Source organism: Dermacentor silvarum, chromosome 2, assembly GCF_013339745.2.
Source record: "Dermacentor silvarum isolate Dsil-2018 chromosome 2, BIME_Dsil_1.4, whole genome shotgun sequence".
Classification (NCBI taxonomy): Eukaryota; Metazoa; Arthropoda; class Arachnida; order Ixodida; family Ixodidae; genus Dermacentor; species Dermacentor silvarum.
In genome coordinates, this window is record NC_051155.1 from 82,721,615 (window position 1) to 82,739,065 (window position 17,451).

The window sequence follows — 17,451 nt, forward strand, 5'->3', positions numbered from 1 at the left end:
CTGTGCCGCCATCACGGGGAGGTTCCTTGTTGGTGGCGAGTAGCCAATGAATACAAGGAGATCTCGCAAAAAGACAACGGAGTCAAATAACGGCCGAGCACTTTGCCCCGTAAAATGAGTTACCAGTGCCTTGATCCTTCATATTCATTTTCACTCTTTCTGGGTCTTATCCTAGTAGCGCTGAATCTTTTCGTGCCGCCATTAATTTTGTTTGTTTACTGCACCCGCTCTGTTCCTCACGCAGGGAAATTGGACAGTTTTGAGGCACCTGCGCGGCGGAATCTACTTGGCAGGCGCTCTTCCGAGAAACACCCTGGGAAAGTACGGGATCACCGCACTTCGAGAGATGCTTCAAACACTGCGCAGATGGGACAGCGAGGAAGTCCCTGTCGAAGACTGCATGTACTAACGCACTACAGGAAATCTGACCCGTGATTATGTCTTAACGAGGCGTTCAGGACTTCCTCCTGCATAATGTTGGGTTATGGTTGGGTTTCATGGAATAAAGATATCAACGCATAAAGAATAAAGAATAAAAACAAACAAATGGACAGCTGGTATCAGCCTTTATGCAATGTTAAACTTCATTTGATCGCCTCTGTGAATGCTGTTGTTCAATTTGAGACATCACCCGCAGAGATAGAACGCCATGAAAGACATGGAGGTTCACCACATAGGTGTATGCGGTTTACTACGTTGCAACGGGGTGGGATTAAATGGGCAGAAACGAAGGTAGAAAAAGAGAGATATGGCAGGGGCCGGAAACTCCCTATACCTCCCATGGGGCGCTCGGTCCCATGCCGATACACGGCGGCAGCGCCGCTTCCACAACTGGCGGCTTCCGGATATCCTACTGGAAATATTTCACAAACAAAACAACGCCTCAATCACGTCATTGATGAGGTAAGGAAGCAGAAGAAGAGGGCGCGTGGCCGGGAGGCGGAGGGTTGCCGCTGAAGGCCCCCTTTACCACTTCGCATGCAAGCCGACTGTGTTCGTACTCTCTTGCAGGTCCGCTGGCTGTGCGGCGACATTGGCCAAATCGCGGAGCAGGACCCGCTGAAGTGTGTCGTTTGTTAGGATGCGCTTTCCTCTTCCCAGGTTTACCTTGCAAGCTGTTATTCATTTTCTAAAACACTGGGACATTGCTCGTACGCACCAGTGCCAAGGAATTATAATGAAGAATATTTATATAGCGAACCGTTGTTAATTACCAATATTCCCGGATAATATATTACATTTCGTCATTTCGTGAAAGTAGCCTCTTTGAAAGTCCTAACTTGCGGTTACGTTTAGGGCTACACTTCGATTAGTTGACATATTGTGGGGGATAGCATGAAGAAAATAACTTCCTGGCACCATCAATTGTTAATTTTGTTCGTGTGTTGTGAAGTGGATCAATTGAATCTAACCGATTTCTCAGCCAGCCAAAACTAAACACAAGTAAAGGTTGAACGCTTTTGTTTTTATGCACAGATTCGGCACTGAAAAAATACTGACCTCCAGTGGACGCAGTGCAAAAGTGACAATCAACAGATTTTCTTTCACAACGGAAATTTGTACATAATGAGTAAAAATAGATTTCAGAAGATCCAAACCAATGCGAAAATTACTAACCACCTTTAACCGTCTTTCTTTTCTTTTTTTTTTCCTTGACTGTGTATGTCAACAAAGTGTGAACAAAATGTATAGCCAGAAAACACGCACTCAAGGCCTTCATTACAAGTATTTCACCAGCAACAGATGGGCTGCCGTCATGATGAATGAGTCGAGCGACACTGCTCTTATCTCAGTCCACTCAGGCTTGCACAGAACTGGGGCCGTATTCTGTAACGCTTCGGTTTTTGAAGGATTCGGTTTGGCGGTGGCGTCACATTGGGGCGGTCCGTTGACGTAATGAAAACAAGTGGAAGGACAGAAGCCAATCGGCGCGAAGGATTTTTTTGTGGCAGTGAACATCACAAACCGAGTAAAAATATAGCAATGTACGAGCGCTTCTTGGTAAATAAAAATAATTTGTTCATGGTATTGATGAGGTTTAATTTTTCATTATGAAACGTGTGTGAGTGGCACTGGCGGTGAGGGACTTAACCAATTTTGTTTCTTCGGTTGACCCATCTATGCCGCTAGGTAGGACGTCGTACGCTAACTTCGCGTTGCGGCCCCAATACACACTCAAGTCCCTCGCAAAGGCGGAGAGCTGTCTCTTTTGAGAATCTGAATTGTCGCCTGAATTCCTCGTCTGTTATCTCAAAGGCGTCTTGTGGACGTCGACGTCGTCGCTGTCAATCACGGAGGCTCGCTAAAAGCACGATAACAGGCGCCACAGGCACCGCACACGCCGTCATTTTGCTCCGAGGGCCGCGATCTCGCCCGTGCACATGGCACGCACAGGCTCTGCACACGGCACACTGCTCTTCGGATCAGACCGAAGCAGCGCGCGCGGCTTCGCTTCGTAGCAGACGACAAATTCGGTTTCCGCGTGATTGACATGTGCGTGACGTCATCAAAAAATGCGTTCGCGCCCTGAGGCGATGGCGTCACCCAGGCGGCGACCAATCACTGCGCGCAAACCGAATTCTTCGAAAACCGAAGCGTTACAGAATACGGCCCCTGGTTTACTCATGCAAAATGAATACCTGCTCGGAAAATAGAGTGAAATACTTCTGCTTACCCGTTGTCATTAGGAAACCTGAAAAACTTCGCAGAACTGGAATTCCTGGTGTTCGAACACAACAGAGCCGCGCAACACATGTGATGCCCCGATTTAATCATCTTCGTGTAACGCTTGGTAGATCTGGTTTCCTGTGTCTTACGTTCGTTGCACGCCTGATCAAGCTTCCCTGTCTCATCTTTCCCATCTTCACATTTGGGACGACAACTGAAGCAGACGACCAAGCGCGATATGACGTGATATCGCTGAACGAGTGGCAAGGGGGAGCGGAGGCAAGCTCGACGGACGCACCATAGCGACCACTTCCCGCGCTTCGCCCGATTTAAAACTCACAAAAAGAAAAATAAGAAAAATACCTCTAGGTGTCCGGCAACCGCTAGAAGCCCGCATGTGCCTTGAAACTGAAACTAGCCTTACTTTCCGGGGGCTGGATATAGTATAAGAAAGCCGGCAGATCCCACGCCCTGTGGGAATCGATATTTTGCGAAGCAGTGTGGTATGCGATGTTATGCGAAGCAGTGTTAACCTACCATGTTAACGAAGCGACAATTAGAGCACCAAGACGTATACGGCTGTTTCATAACCTACATGACACGCATGTCATGAGTCCTGGGGAGTCCCCTTGGCTACGCCTAAGAGACCTTAAGACGAAAGCCTTATTCATGCTCATGACTATGACTTCGACCATCAACCTTAAGCCTTTTTCATCACTTAGTACAACACCCGAACTAATTCCACTGGTTTTTGAGTGTAATGCTTTTTTTGGCTGAGTCACAGTCATGACTATGAGTTCTATCATTATCCTTTAGTATTTCCTTCACTTATTGACCATTTAAGAGCCAATTTCCGTTGTTTTTGAGTGATAACCTTTTTTCACTGGGTCATTGTCATTTTAGGCGGCTGTTTCAATACCTACATGACAGGCATTTCATGTTCGTCATACACTTCTGTCATACGATGCCAATTTTGGTACATACCAAGTTAATGAAACGACTATGAGAGTACCAAAACGTAGGTGGCTATACATACATACATATATATATATATATATACTGTCAAAGTGGCAAATGTCCTGAAGCTGGGTTTGGGTAAGGGCTAGTTCGTATTCGAAATGTTCGCCTAGAAATGCTTCGCCTTGAAAATCTCAATGCGCACAGCACATTGGCCACAATATCTATATAAGGCACTATAACGTTGCCGCCCCAAAACACCCTCAAGCTCCTCGCACAAGCGGCGCAATGTCTCTCTAGAGAGCCTGAATTGGCTCCTGAAATGTTTGTCTGCCTTCTCAAAAGCGCCTTGTCGATATTGAGGTCGTCGTTGTCGCTCACGGAGGCTCGCTAAAAGCACTACACAGGCGCCGCAGGAATCACCATCGCCGCCATGTTGCCCTGAACATCGACCTCGCCTGTGCACACGGCAGGCATATGCTCTGCGAACGGACGGAACCAGTTCGCTCTTGTTCACTTCCTAGCAGAGGACGGATTAGGTTTCCAAATGATTTCAATGTGCGTGACGTCAACAAAATATGCGGGTGTGTCCCGACCACTGGCGTGCTCGCAAAGCGAATGCTTCGAAAACCGATTCGTTACAGAATACAGGGCCTGACCTCACTTTTAGGTTCACTGCAAGGTATGATGTACCATAGCGGGTGATCGAACGTACATTTCCCGTGGCGTAGACGCGTGAGCAATGTATACGGTGCGTGATAATGCTGATTTTCTCCTCTGCCTGTGGACTGCAGTCTAAATTTGGCTCTGCGCACGTTTAAGTGTAGTCGTCAATTTCAGTTTATGCATGTTAATTACGAAGACATTCAGTTTGTTCCGGTGACCCTGTGGTCGGTATACTTTTTCTCACTGGTGTTCTTTGTCGTGCTGTTGACGCCGTTTTAAGACAAGCGCCGCTGTAGCCTTGAAACGGTGCACGTAAGTCGCCTCGTTCCGTAGCACCACCCTCTCCAAGTCATCGCTTTGTATAGCCAGGATGGCTCCCATTTGCCTGATGGCCCAGTAAAACCAAATACATTAGTGACAAGAGTGCGCGCAGGTCTATGGCGAGTGGCTGGTGCCAAGATATTTAAGCCACCTTGGCTTCTAAACTACGGATTTGTAGTAATAAATCCTCGTAACGATATCAACATTTATTGCTTAGTTGTGTTCCGTGTGTTGTATTCGTTGCGAAGTGGTTGATTATGCAATCGCAGTGCTCCTTCTTGTAGACGGTGATTTTTCTGTTTCCGCACTCTTGTCGATACACATCGTCACAAGTATTGTTCCAGGAATTCACACTGTCTTCTCTTACCCACATTTCGCAAGCAGTTTTACAGTTTACAGCAGCTGAAGAGAGAAAGAAAAGAGCAATACCACTTTCGTCAATGGAGATCATTTGTGTCATAACTAGGAGTAAGAGCCCAGGTGCAACAAAATTTAACGTTTGCTAAAATTTGTAAATAAGTAGTATATACCTATAGCGCCACCATGGCAAAGCCGCCGAGCTGCCAATTGCACAGTTTTGCTGTTAACAACATTTAAGCAGCACCTAAGCAGACATTGCGTGCGCCTTGTAGTTTAGAACGAAAGTCAAATCACGCCCGCTCAGAGATTTCTCAGGCTGCTGTGGGTACTGCCTTATTTCGGTGGTGTTGCCAAGTAGCTACGCGCTCCAGGCCATGGGCTACTTAATTTTGGCGAGAAGTAATGGCGAGAAGTATTGGCCCAAGCCAAAAATGATAAACAAGATAACACGGCGGTAGATAAAGCATTAGTCGATATCCAAAAGACCCTAATAGAGATACAAAAGGCAAATGAAAAACGGGACGAAATGATGAACCAAATGGCTAAGGCAATAGCAGCAATTATGAGTAGATTAGACATCCTAGAGGCAAACCAGTCACCAGGTAATGGACTCCCCTCTGGTGCATCAGAAGCACCACAATCCTCACCCACTTCGCAACCACAAAATTATATAAGATCAGCTTCTCTCCAGCCTCCCGTCTCCCTCCCATGGTCGCACCCGCAATGAGGCGCGCTGCAAAAGGGTTCAGGATATGGCAATGGAACTGTAGAAGTTACAAAAACAAAAAATCAGTTTTGCAGCAGTATTTAAAAGACAAGGATAAGCCGGACGTCATAATTCTGCAGGAAACACATGGGGTCGCAAAGCTGGCAGGATACAGATCTTTTGGCTATGCCGAAGGGGAGACCAGGGTATTAACCACGCTTGTAAAAAGAAACATAGTATGCGTGCAACACAATACAGGCATAGCGCACATAGACAATATTCTATTGGAACTCATCCCACAAAAGAAGACAGGACCTAGCTTATTTATTCTGAACATTTATAGCAATCCCACTAAACATAAGCACAAGTTCAAGAGCCTATTCCAGAAAACACTCAAACTAGCTCGAGAAAATCCGGTAGTAATAGGAGGAGACTTTAATGCCCCACACACTGCGTGGGGATATCTATATTCCAGACCAAAAGGAAGGGCCTTATGGAATGACTCGCAAGAATTAGGCCTCACGCTAGTCACAGACCCCGGTACTCCAACCAGAGTAGGCACGGCGTTAAACAGGGACACAACCCCAGACCTAACATTTACCAAGAATATTGAAAAGGTGACGTGGCGCAACACACTACAGGATTTGGGTAGCGACCACCGCATATCGGAGTTACTCGTCAAAGAAGGGCCGAATAGACCCAACGAACGACAGATCAAATTAATAGACTGGGAACTACTTCGTAGATCGCGAGAGGCTACACAGCAACGATCCATCACAGACATAGAGCAATGGACTAAAGAGCTCAGCGATGACGTCAAAGCTGCCACAAAAATAGCACCACCTGAATCTAACTTGGAGAAATGCGACAGCAGACTTCTCCACATGTGGGAAGCTAAGCAGTCGCTGCAAAATAGACTTCAAGGTCAGAAGCATAACAGAAAATTGAGAAAGCGCATAGCGCTCCTCAACAAAGAAATAGAAGAATATGCTGCGCAATTGAGCAAGCAACAATGGGACGAGATATGTAATTCCATGGACGGGCAATTAAGCACCGGCAAAACCTGGCACATGCTTAGGTTCTTGCTGGACCCTGAGAATAACAAGAAAAACCACAGACAAGCCATTAATAAGTTAATACACGCCTATGAGGGCACGGAGGAGGACTTTCTCAAAGAATTAGAACAGAAATACATAACACAGGTACCCCCTTGCAACCATCCTAGCTACAACGGGAATATCAACGCAAAATTAGACGAGGAATTCACGGAGGCAGAAATCCGCGCGGCCCTACAAAAGTTGAACACCAAATCAGCCCCAGGCCCAGACGGTATAACAAACAATACTCTCAGGAACCTCGATGATGGGTCGATCACCAACCTAACGGAATATATGAACGAGTGCTGGATAAAAGGAGCAGTACCAGCTCAATGGAAGAAAGCGACGATAACGCTTATTCCAAAACCTGGTAAAAAGCTTTCGATCGACAACCTCAGACCGATCTCCCTAACATCCTGCGTCGGAAAATTAATGGAACATGTAATTTTAAACAGAGTAGATAACTTCTTAGAGGATAATAACATATACCCAGATACAATGATAGGATTTCGCAAAAACCTTTCGACACAAGATGCGATGCTTCAACTTAAGCATCAGATAATCGACTATAAAACGCGCTCTACAAGAGCCATATTGGGCCTTGACCTTAAAAAGGCTTTTGATAATGCCAACCACGCAATCATATTGGAAAACATCGAGCGATTAGGACTAGGGCAACGGACGTATAACTATATCAAGAGCTTTCTATCAGATAGGAAAGCAGTCTTTTCCGTCGGAGGACTCACGTCACCCGAAATCGACATCGGGGGGGCCGGCACGCCGCAAGGCTCTGTCATCTCCCCGATGCTGTTCAATCTCGTATTGATGGGACTCCCCGAAAAACTAAATCACATAGAGTCCCTCAATCACACAATATATGCGGACGATATTACTATCTGGGTCTGTGATGGCAGCGACGGATCAATAGAACAACGACTCCAGACCGCAATAAACACAGTAGAGGAACACCTCATAGGAACAGGCCTCACATGCTCTGCAGAGAAATCCGAACTTCTCTTATACCGCCCCACACTTAGGGGCAGGCCTCCCAAAGGATACGACAGAAACAAGGCTCATGAGGAAATCAAGCTACACACCAAGAACGGGCGGAATATCCCAATAGTAAATCAGCTCAAGGTACTGGGTCTAATAATCGAGAACAAAGGTACAAACGGGGAAACCATAAGGAAGTTAGACACAAAGGTAACGAACACCATGAGATTAATCAAACGAATTACTAACAAGCACCAGGGTATGAAGGAAGAAAGTATCATACGGCTCATACAATCATTCATAATCAGTCAGATCACATACATAGCAGCCTTCCACAATTGGTTTGCAGCTGAAAAGACCAAAATTAACATCCTCATAAAAAGGCATACAAACTAGCACTAGGGATTGCAATCAGTACAAGCACAGATCTATTCCTTAAGTTGGGACTCCACAACACACTGGACGAACTCATAGAAGCGCAACAAACATCCCAGGTGGAACGACTAACCAAAACCAAAACAGGACGGCATATACTACGCAAGCTAGGAATGAATTACCACAATCAATACGGGGAAAAGACGACGATAACGAGAGAAATTCGCGACAAACTCCTAGTAACAAATATACCCAAGAACATGCATCCAGTTTACAACAAGGGCAGACGCACGAGTAGAGCAGAGAAAATGATCCGAAGCTATGGCTCAGACGACAGAGCAGCCTTCGTAGACGCGGCTGAATACACACACAGAAATAGCTACGTGGCAGTAGTCGTAGATCACACCCAAAAACCCCTTACAAGCGTGTCAGTTAATACCAAACATTCCGAGACAGCAGAGGAGGTAGCCATTGCACTAGCATTGGTCTCCACAAATGCTCAATACATAATTAGTGATTCTCAGGCGGCCATTAGAAACTATGCTAAGGGTAGGATCTCTCCTGAGGCGTGGCACATCATCATAGTCAACAAAGCAAAATTCTCTAACGCAGAGAAGAACGGCAGGCAATTGCTCTGGTTCCCAGCGCATACGACTCCAGCAATTCACGCAATCAACCCCAACGAGGTAGCACACCGCGAAGCTCGAGGTCTTACTCGCCGAGCTGAGCAAGGAGTGACTTCCATTGGTCAGGGAAACGCGGAGGAGGAGATCTGGAGAGAAAAAGACAGATTAACAAGATTTAGCGATATTACAAAATTCTATCAAAATCAGAGGCGAATATTACCACCGCCTCACACTAAACTGAACAGAACTGAGTCCGTTGCTTGGAGGCGATTACAAACAGAAACCTATGTGAGTCCCGTGCAGTTAAAGACTTTCTACCCTGAGATATACGCCAGCGATATATGCAAGCTATGCAAGTCTGCTAGAGCCACCCTTCAACACATGTTGTGGGGATGCACAATATATCAAGAAAAAGTGGCAGTCTCCCCGGAAAATCTACGGGCGCGGTGGTCGGCCACGCTGCTCAGCTCAGAACTCCAAGACCAACTTTGGGCCGTCCAGCGAGCCATGGATGCCGTGCGGGAGCAACAGCTCCCAGTGGCCATCTAGGCGGCCCCAGGCCCGGGCCTCCCAATCGCCGGATTTAAAATAAAGTTATGTCACTCACTCACTCAAGTAATGGCGGTATTAAAAATGGCAATTTTCGCTAGCTTTCCCGCACGCTTCCGCTAGCATACCAGCGACGTCCGCTTGCTCTATAATCCGCACCCTGTCTTCCTGTCCCTTAATATTAGATGTATCATTTGGATTGCATTGTGCGTGTTCTGTAATTTATTCTCTAGCTAATGCAATTACCCTTCTTGGGCAACTTTACACACTTGTGGACGTGTCCACAAGTATCTAGCGTTTTAAGACTAGAAGTTACGCTGCATAGCCCAAACAAGACAAAAAAAATTTATATCACACACACGATGTAGCGCAAGTAACCTACATGGAACGATTTATTTACCTCTGTGGAAATAGGGCTTTGTGGAAATTGTAAGTTAAAGAGACATTGCTGGTACAATGAATAATGAGGAATTTTAAAAGTTAAGTACATTATTATACGAAAAAAAGGACCATGGAGTTTTCCAGTGGTATTGAGGTAACTATACATGCAACAATTTTTCGCAGGCTGCGAAGAATTACTCGACGAAAAAATATAGCTCTATGTTTTTCGCGAATCGCGTAAGCTGTTGCTGGAGACTGTCCACCCCATGAAATTACGGTAAGGTATTCATGAGCATAGCGATTCGGCATGCACAAAATGATAGGCTGTAACAACAGAGAGCTCCTATAAAACACTCGTTTACAATGCTTTGGGTGCTTGTCAAAAACGTTCCGTTATGACGCCACATCCTCCTCCTCATCATCATCAGCCTACATTCATGTCCACTGCAGGAGGAAAGCCTCTCCCTGCGATCTCCAATTACCCCTGTCTTGCGCTAGCTGATTACAACTTGCGCCTGCGAATTTGCTAACTTCATCACTCCACCTAGTTTTCTGCCGACCTCGACTGCGCTTCCCTTCTCTTGGTATCCATTCTGTAACTCTAAAGGTAAACCGGTTATCCATCCTACACATTGCATGGCCTGCCCAGCTCCACTTTTTCAGCTTAATGTCAACTAGAATATCCGCTATTCCTGATTGTTCTCTGATCCACACCGTTCTCTTCCTGTCTCTTAACGTTAGGCGTAACACTTTTCGTTCCGTCGCTCTTGGTGCGGTCCTTGTTCTCGAACTTTGTTAACCTCCAAGTTTCTGCCCCATCTGTTAGCTCCGGTAAAATGCAATGATTGAGCACTTTTATTTTCAACGACAGTGGCAATCTCCCCGTTAGGATTTGGTAATGCTTGCCGTATGTACTCCAGCCCAATTTTATTCTTCTACAAATTTATTTCTCATGATCAGGGTCCCCTGTGAGTAATTGACCTAGATAAACGTACTCCTTTACAGACTCTAGAGGCTGACTGGCGATCCTGAATTCTTGTTAACTTACCAGGCCATTGAACATTATCTTTTTCTTCTACATATTAATCTACAATACCACTCTTATACTTTCTCGGTTAAGGTCCTCAATCATTTGTTGTAATCCGTGCCCATTGTTGCTGAATAGGACATTTTCATCTGCTAAGCGAAGGTTGCTGAGATATTCGCCGTTGATTCTTACTCCTAAGCCTCCCAGTCTAAGAGCTTGACTACTTCTTCTAAGCATGCACTGAATAGCATTGGAAAGATTGTGTCTCCCTGCCTGACCCATTTCTTGATAGGCAACTTTCTAGATTTCTTGTGGAGAGCCAAGGTTGCTGTGCAATCCTTGTGGATTAGCCAATATATTCACGTATGCATGCTGTACTCCTTGGTTACGCAATGCCTCTATGACTGCTGGTATCTCTACTGAATCAAATGCTTTTTCATAATCTATGAAAGCCATATAGCGAGTTTGATTGTACTCCGCATATTTCTCGATTACCTGATTGATGAGATGGATATGATCCATCGTAGAATATGCTTTTAGTGCTGAAATGCTAGTATAGGGTGAATAATCTGAAAAAAACAAAACGGACCGCGCGGTGTTGCAGTGATTCGATTTCTTGGGTGATATAGGTTTGACAAGGATCCCAGATGGCTTATGCCTATTCGATTTTGGGGCGTATTAATGTGATGTGTGCTAGTCTGCGTAGTTTAGCTGGAGCATGCTTAAGGTTGCGCGTTTGAGGGGGCCTAATGAGCGGTTAGCTGATGCCAGCGTCAGGCGGATGTGATGATGCCACGTTAGATCAGACTGTAATTGAACACCAAGGTACTTATATGAAGTTGTAAGTTCAATTATGTCGTAATTTATTACGTACGATGTTGGAATACGGTGGCTGCGCCTAGTAAATGATAATAACTTCGTTTTAGTGGTATTAAGAGTCATCAACCATGTTGAACACCATGTGTTAATAGCGTTAAGATCGGTTTGAAGAACATTTTTGTCATTGTCACATGAACTTAATCGATATATTACGCAGTCATCGGCGAAAAGTCTGATGTAGGAAGACACACAGTGAGGCAAGTCAATAATATAGATTAAGAAAAGGGCCAAGAACGCTGCTCTGCGGAACACCGGAGGTTACGTTGGTAGAAGGGGAATTGCTGTTGTTAACAGATGTGTATTGTACTCTGGATGAGAGAAAATCCTTAATCCATCCAATCCAGTAGGCGCGGTACTCTCTACGTGCGTGAGGGAACAACCATTGGGCGATTTCTAGAATCAGGTGAAGTAGACTGCAGAATAAGCAGTATCTAACCTGATACAGCATTATTTTCAGAACTCGCGAAATCCGAAAACAAAGTCTTAGTTTAACGGGAACTCACGTGAACTTTCTACATATCTCTGCGAAAAAAACCCTGACGCTATCCTTTCTCGAGCGATCAGCTGTCACACTTTCCTGAAAGCAAACATCAAATTAACTCGAAAATTTGTCTGCCTGTACCACGATAAGAAGAGACCAACACTGCCCTCTGCCTGACACAACGTTTCTAAAACTCAAAGTTGTGGCAAAGTATCCTCAGAGGAATGAATAATAATCAATGCGACTTCCAAACGTGCCTCGAAAGGAATGCACTACAGTCCAACAGAACACGACTTGTCAGGAACTCGCGCAGGAGCGTCGCCCATCGACTGGCGCAACTTGCGCGTGACCTTTTTTAAACTATATGTTGCGGCGCCCGTTAATAGGCGTGTCGCTGTCTCTAAACTATGCCGTACCGTGAGACCACGACGTTTTTGGCGCCCGTTAATCAGCGTGTCGATGACTCGAAACTATGCCACTCCATGACTCTGCCCCCCACTTGCAGAATATTACAACATAAAATTCACTTACACGAAAGACATTTTCTGGCAAAAAAGAAAAAAAATTATCGAACAGAACACTACACCTCCATGCATACAACACCAAAATCCTCTAACAGCAGAATGACCCTAAATAATTTATTATTGAAATGTCATATGTTCGTACTCTACACCCGTTAGTAACACACGTAATGGTACCACTGAGAGCCTCGTTGACTTCACGGATGTACTATCAGACTCGCTCTTACTTTGCGCCGAAAACCCTTGCGTGCGACTCGCCAATTAAAGAAACAAAAACAAGAAACTTGCGCAAATTACGCGTTCAATACTACAAGTAGATTCGCGCTTATTTTTACGTACTTCCACGGACTAAATGAAACTCAAATGCTGCCGTCTTCTAAATACACGTGCGAGGCGCGCATTGCGTTAAATATACCCTTGCATAATACGCCGAAGAGAAAAGAAATCTGTAGAGTATACGATTACGAAAAGCCATCCGCGCAGCCCGTTTCTCAGGCGCTGTGCTCTCTACGTGCGTGCGGGAACAACCATCCGGCGATTTCTAGAATCAGGTGAAGTAGACTGCAGAATAAGCAGTATCTAACCTGATACAGCGCTATTTTCAGAACTCGCGAAATCCGAAAACAATGTCTTAGTTTAACAGGAACTCACGCGAACTTTCTACATATCTCTGCGAGAAAAACCCTGACGCTATCCTTGCTCGAGCGTTCAGCTGTCACACTTTCCTGAAAGCTAACAACAAATTAACTCGAAAATTTATCTGCCGGTACCACGATAAGAAGAGACCAACACTGCCCTCTGCCTGACAGAACGTTCCTATTAACTCAAAGTTGCTCCAAAGTATCCTCAGAGGAATGAATAATAATGAATGCGACTTACCAAACGTGCCTCGAAAGAATTGCACTACTGTCCAACACAACACGACTTGTCAGGAACTCGCGCAGAAGCGTCGCCCATCGACTGGCGCAACTTGCGCGTGACCTTTTTTAAACTATATGATGCGGCGCCCGTTAATCGGCGTGTCGCTGTCTCTAAACTATGCCGTACCGTGAGACCACGACGTTTCTGGCGCCCGTTAATCAGCGTGTCGATGACTCGAAACTATGCCACTCCATGACTCTGCCCCCCACTTGCAGAATATTACAACATAAAATTCACTTACACGAAAGACATTTTCTGGCAAAAAGAAAAAAAATTATCGAACAGAAACACTACAACTCCAACTTAACAGCAGAATGACCCTAAATAATTTATTATTGAAATGTCATATGTTCGTACTCTACATCCGTTAGTAACACACGTAATAGTGCCACTGAGAGCCTCGTTGACTTCACGGATGTACTATCAGACTCGCTCTTACTTTGCGCCGCAAACCCTTGCGTGCGACTCGCCAATTAAAGAAACAAAAACAAGAAACTTGCGCAAATTACGCGTTCAATACTACAAGTAGATTCGCGCTTATTTTTACGTACTTCCACGGACTAAATGAAACTCAAATGCTGCCGTCTTCTAAATACACGTGCGAGGCGCGCATTGCCTTAAATATACCCTTGCATAATACGCCGAAGAGAAAAGAAATCTGTAGAGTATACGATTACGAAAAGCGATCCGCGCAGCCCGTTTCTCGGGCGCTGTACTCTCTACGTGCGTGCGGGAACAACCATCCGGCGATTTCTAGAATCAGCTGAAGTACATTGCAGAATAAGCAGTATTTAACCTGATACAGCGCTATTTTCAGAACTCGCGAAATCCGAAAACAATGTCTGAGTTTAACAGGAACTCACGCGAACTTTCTACATATCTCTGCGAGAAAAACCCTGACGCTATCCTTTCTCGAGCGTTCAGCTGTCACACTTTCCTGAAAGCTAACATCAAATTAACTCGAAAATTTATCTGCCGGTACCACGATAAGAAGAGACCAACACTGCCCTCTGCCTGACAGAACGTTCCTAAAACTCAAAGTTGCTCCAAAGTATCCTCAGAGGAATGAATAATAATGAATGCGACTTACCAAACGTGCCTCGAAAGAAATGCACTACTGTCCAACACAACACGACTTGTCAGGAACTCGCGCAGAAGCGTCGCCCATCGACTGGCGCAACTTGCGCGTGACCTTTTTTAAACTATATGATGCGGCGCCCGTTAATCGGCGTGTCGCTGCCTCTAAACTATGCCGTACCGTGAGACCAAGACGTTTTTGGCGCCCGTAATACAACTAAGATTCACTTGAACGTATTACAACTAATATTACAACATTATATTCACTTGCACGAGTGGCATTTTCGGGCGAGAAAAATTTATCAAACAGAACACGATACCTATATGCATAGAACACCAAAATCCTCCAACCTAACTGCGGAATGACCCTAAATAATTGATAATTGAAATGTCATATCTTCGTACTCTACATCCGTTATTAACACACGTAATAGTGCCACTGAGAGCCTCATTGACTTCACGGATGTACTACCAGACTCGCTCTCACTTTGCGGTCAAAACCTTTGCGGGCGATTGACGCATCAACGAAACAAACACCCTATCGATCACTAAAGCGGCAAATCACATACCGTGGGCTCAGTGTGGTATAAGCACAACTGCGCAATGCTGGTCGGTGTAAATGATGGTATAGTTGTTCGTAGAGTTGCCTGAAAAATACGGCAGAAAATCAGGCGCAACTTGGAGCCAGCTAGCGCAAGCGAGGGGTGATTGGAGAGCGCTTCGTCCTGCAGTGGGCATAAATTTAGGCTCCTCCTGATGATCATCATGAAAAGATGTCAAGTCTTTTTCTCTTTCCCTCACGTTTTTTGAATACACTGACGGCTCTGTAAATGGGCCTGTTTTTATTCACTCGAAGGTTTTTTTATGCTGTGCAGTTCCCCGAGATCGTTTGGACGGACAAATGTAGGTTGGCACTTGCTTAGATTTCACCTCCCGTTGTGCTATGCTGGCATTGGCATTGAGCTTCTAAGCCCGAGGGCGCGCAAAACTTATCGATGGGGCGGACTGCAAGAGCTTCTGTGTAACGTCGATAAGGTGCACCTTAAGTGCCTCAGGTGGTCAGAATTTTCCGGAGTTCCAGGCTGCAACGTGCCTCATAATCACATCTTGGTTTTGGCACGCCAGAATATCAAAATTATTAGCTAAGATATCGCGCTAAAATGCATTACCAATTTGGCAATAATCATGTAAACGTCTTTGTGCTTTGGACTAGTCATATTTTTCACAATTGATAACCGCTTATACCCACGCTTACTAAATCAAATTGTAGAAATACTGCGTATTTTAAACGACCCTGACATTCTATTTATTGTGGTCATGTGTTATTGCCTCACCCTTAATTTCAACTTGCCCCAAAATCTTTACAGTCTGAATATTATTTTGATTCATTGGTTACTTCAACATAACAATTTGTTTTGTGTTCTGCACATGGCTCACAGGGTCAGAGCATGCATTACCAAAACCACGCTATAATACACGATAGGGTAATGTGAAGAATCAATCTGCTTACCACCCCCTGGATAGCACTGTGTTGCTGTTAGTAGTGGCGCTTGGGTGCTGTATAGCGACTTCATTTGGTGTCTGAAAGCAAATAAATTATGTATATTGCCTCAGGTGGCCAATATAGGCAAACATGTTTGCTTTAACAATAGGACAGTGTATGCTGTATCTCAACCAGGTAATTTCTAAAATGCACGGTTCCCGGCAAGATAACACCACCGGTTTTACCTGGCAGGCTCATTTTACTGATTTACAACTTTAGCAGAACAACCTGTGTGGATTAGATGTCTCGAAAGGCATTATTTAACAACGCACTAATCAATGTAACGAGGTAGAAAATCACATTCTTTAACCCTTCTTGAAAATATCGGAATAAATATTCAGCTGCATGCCAGAAAGCATTCTAGGCAAATAAATCGCCATAGTATTTTTAAATGTAAGCATGGGCAAGAAAGAACTGTCTCTGCTGTCACAGCACCTTCTATTTTGCCCTCACCAGAGTAAGTATGCTGAATTCGATATATAAAAAGTGCACACGATGAAGCTGAATTTGCGCGCCTTCAAGATTTCTTTTCAACGAAACACATCCAAAGTTGCAAAAAATGCAAACTATTCGCTCATCACTGACAATGGATCCAAGACCTCTAACCGGACGGGTAGCCAGAAGATTCGGTATCTTCAGCCTATATTTATGTTCACTTCAGGACGAAGGCCTCTCCCTCTGATCTCCAATTATGCCTTTCTTGCGCTAGCTGATTCCAACTTGCGCCTACAAATTTCCTAACTTCACCACTCCACCTAGTTTTGTGCAGTCCTCTACTGCGCTTCCCTTCTCTTGGATTCCATTCTGTAATTCTAATGGTCCACCGGTTATCGATCGTACGCATTACATTGCCTGCCCAGCTCCATTTCTTCCGCCTAATGTCAACCACAATATCGGCTATATCCGTTTGTCCTCTGATCCACACGGTTTCCTTCCTGTCTCTTAACGTTAGGCCTAACAATTTTATTTTCATCGCTCTTTGGGCGATGGAACTACCGGTGCTAACATTTGGGACAGAAACTAGTATGTACAGATGTTTTATATTGTTACGAACGGCGATCCTGTGATCGGTGCTTGGACGATGACGACGATGACGGTGTGGCCTTCCGGTGTGCACCCGCTCGCCTTACCATTGCTGTAGCGTTGTGCGCCTGTGTATATAATCTCCCCGTAACATCTTTGGTGGACCTACGGGGTAAGCTCGCTACAACACCGGGAACTGGATCTTCACAGCGGACGGCGCGTTGCTGCCACTTCAATGGCCAACAAAGCGACCCAGTGTTAGCAAGGCCCATCAACGGTCA

The 17,451-nt window shown here is 45.1% G+C and overlaps 1 long non-coding RNA gene across 1 annotated transcript; it reads right to left on the bottom strand.

Annotated features, from left to right (window-relative positions):
- Positions 1–4,808: 4,808 nt before the first annotated feature.
- On the bottom strand, positions 4,809–16,188 carry LOC125943074 (uncharacterized). The gene is made up of 3 exons (XR_007465530.1): positions 16,115–16,188; positions 15,174–15,251; positions 4,809–5,013 (listed from the first exon to the last, which is right to left on the bottom strand). It is a non-coding gene; the product is annotated as an uncharacterized LOC125943074 (long non-coding RNA).
- Positions 16,189–17,451: the final 1,263 nt, after the last annotated feature.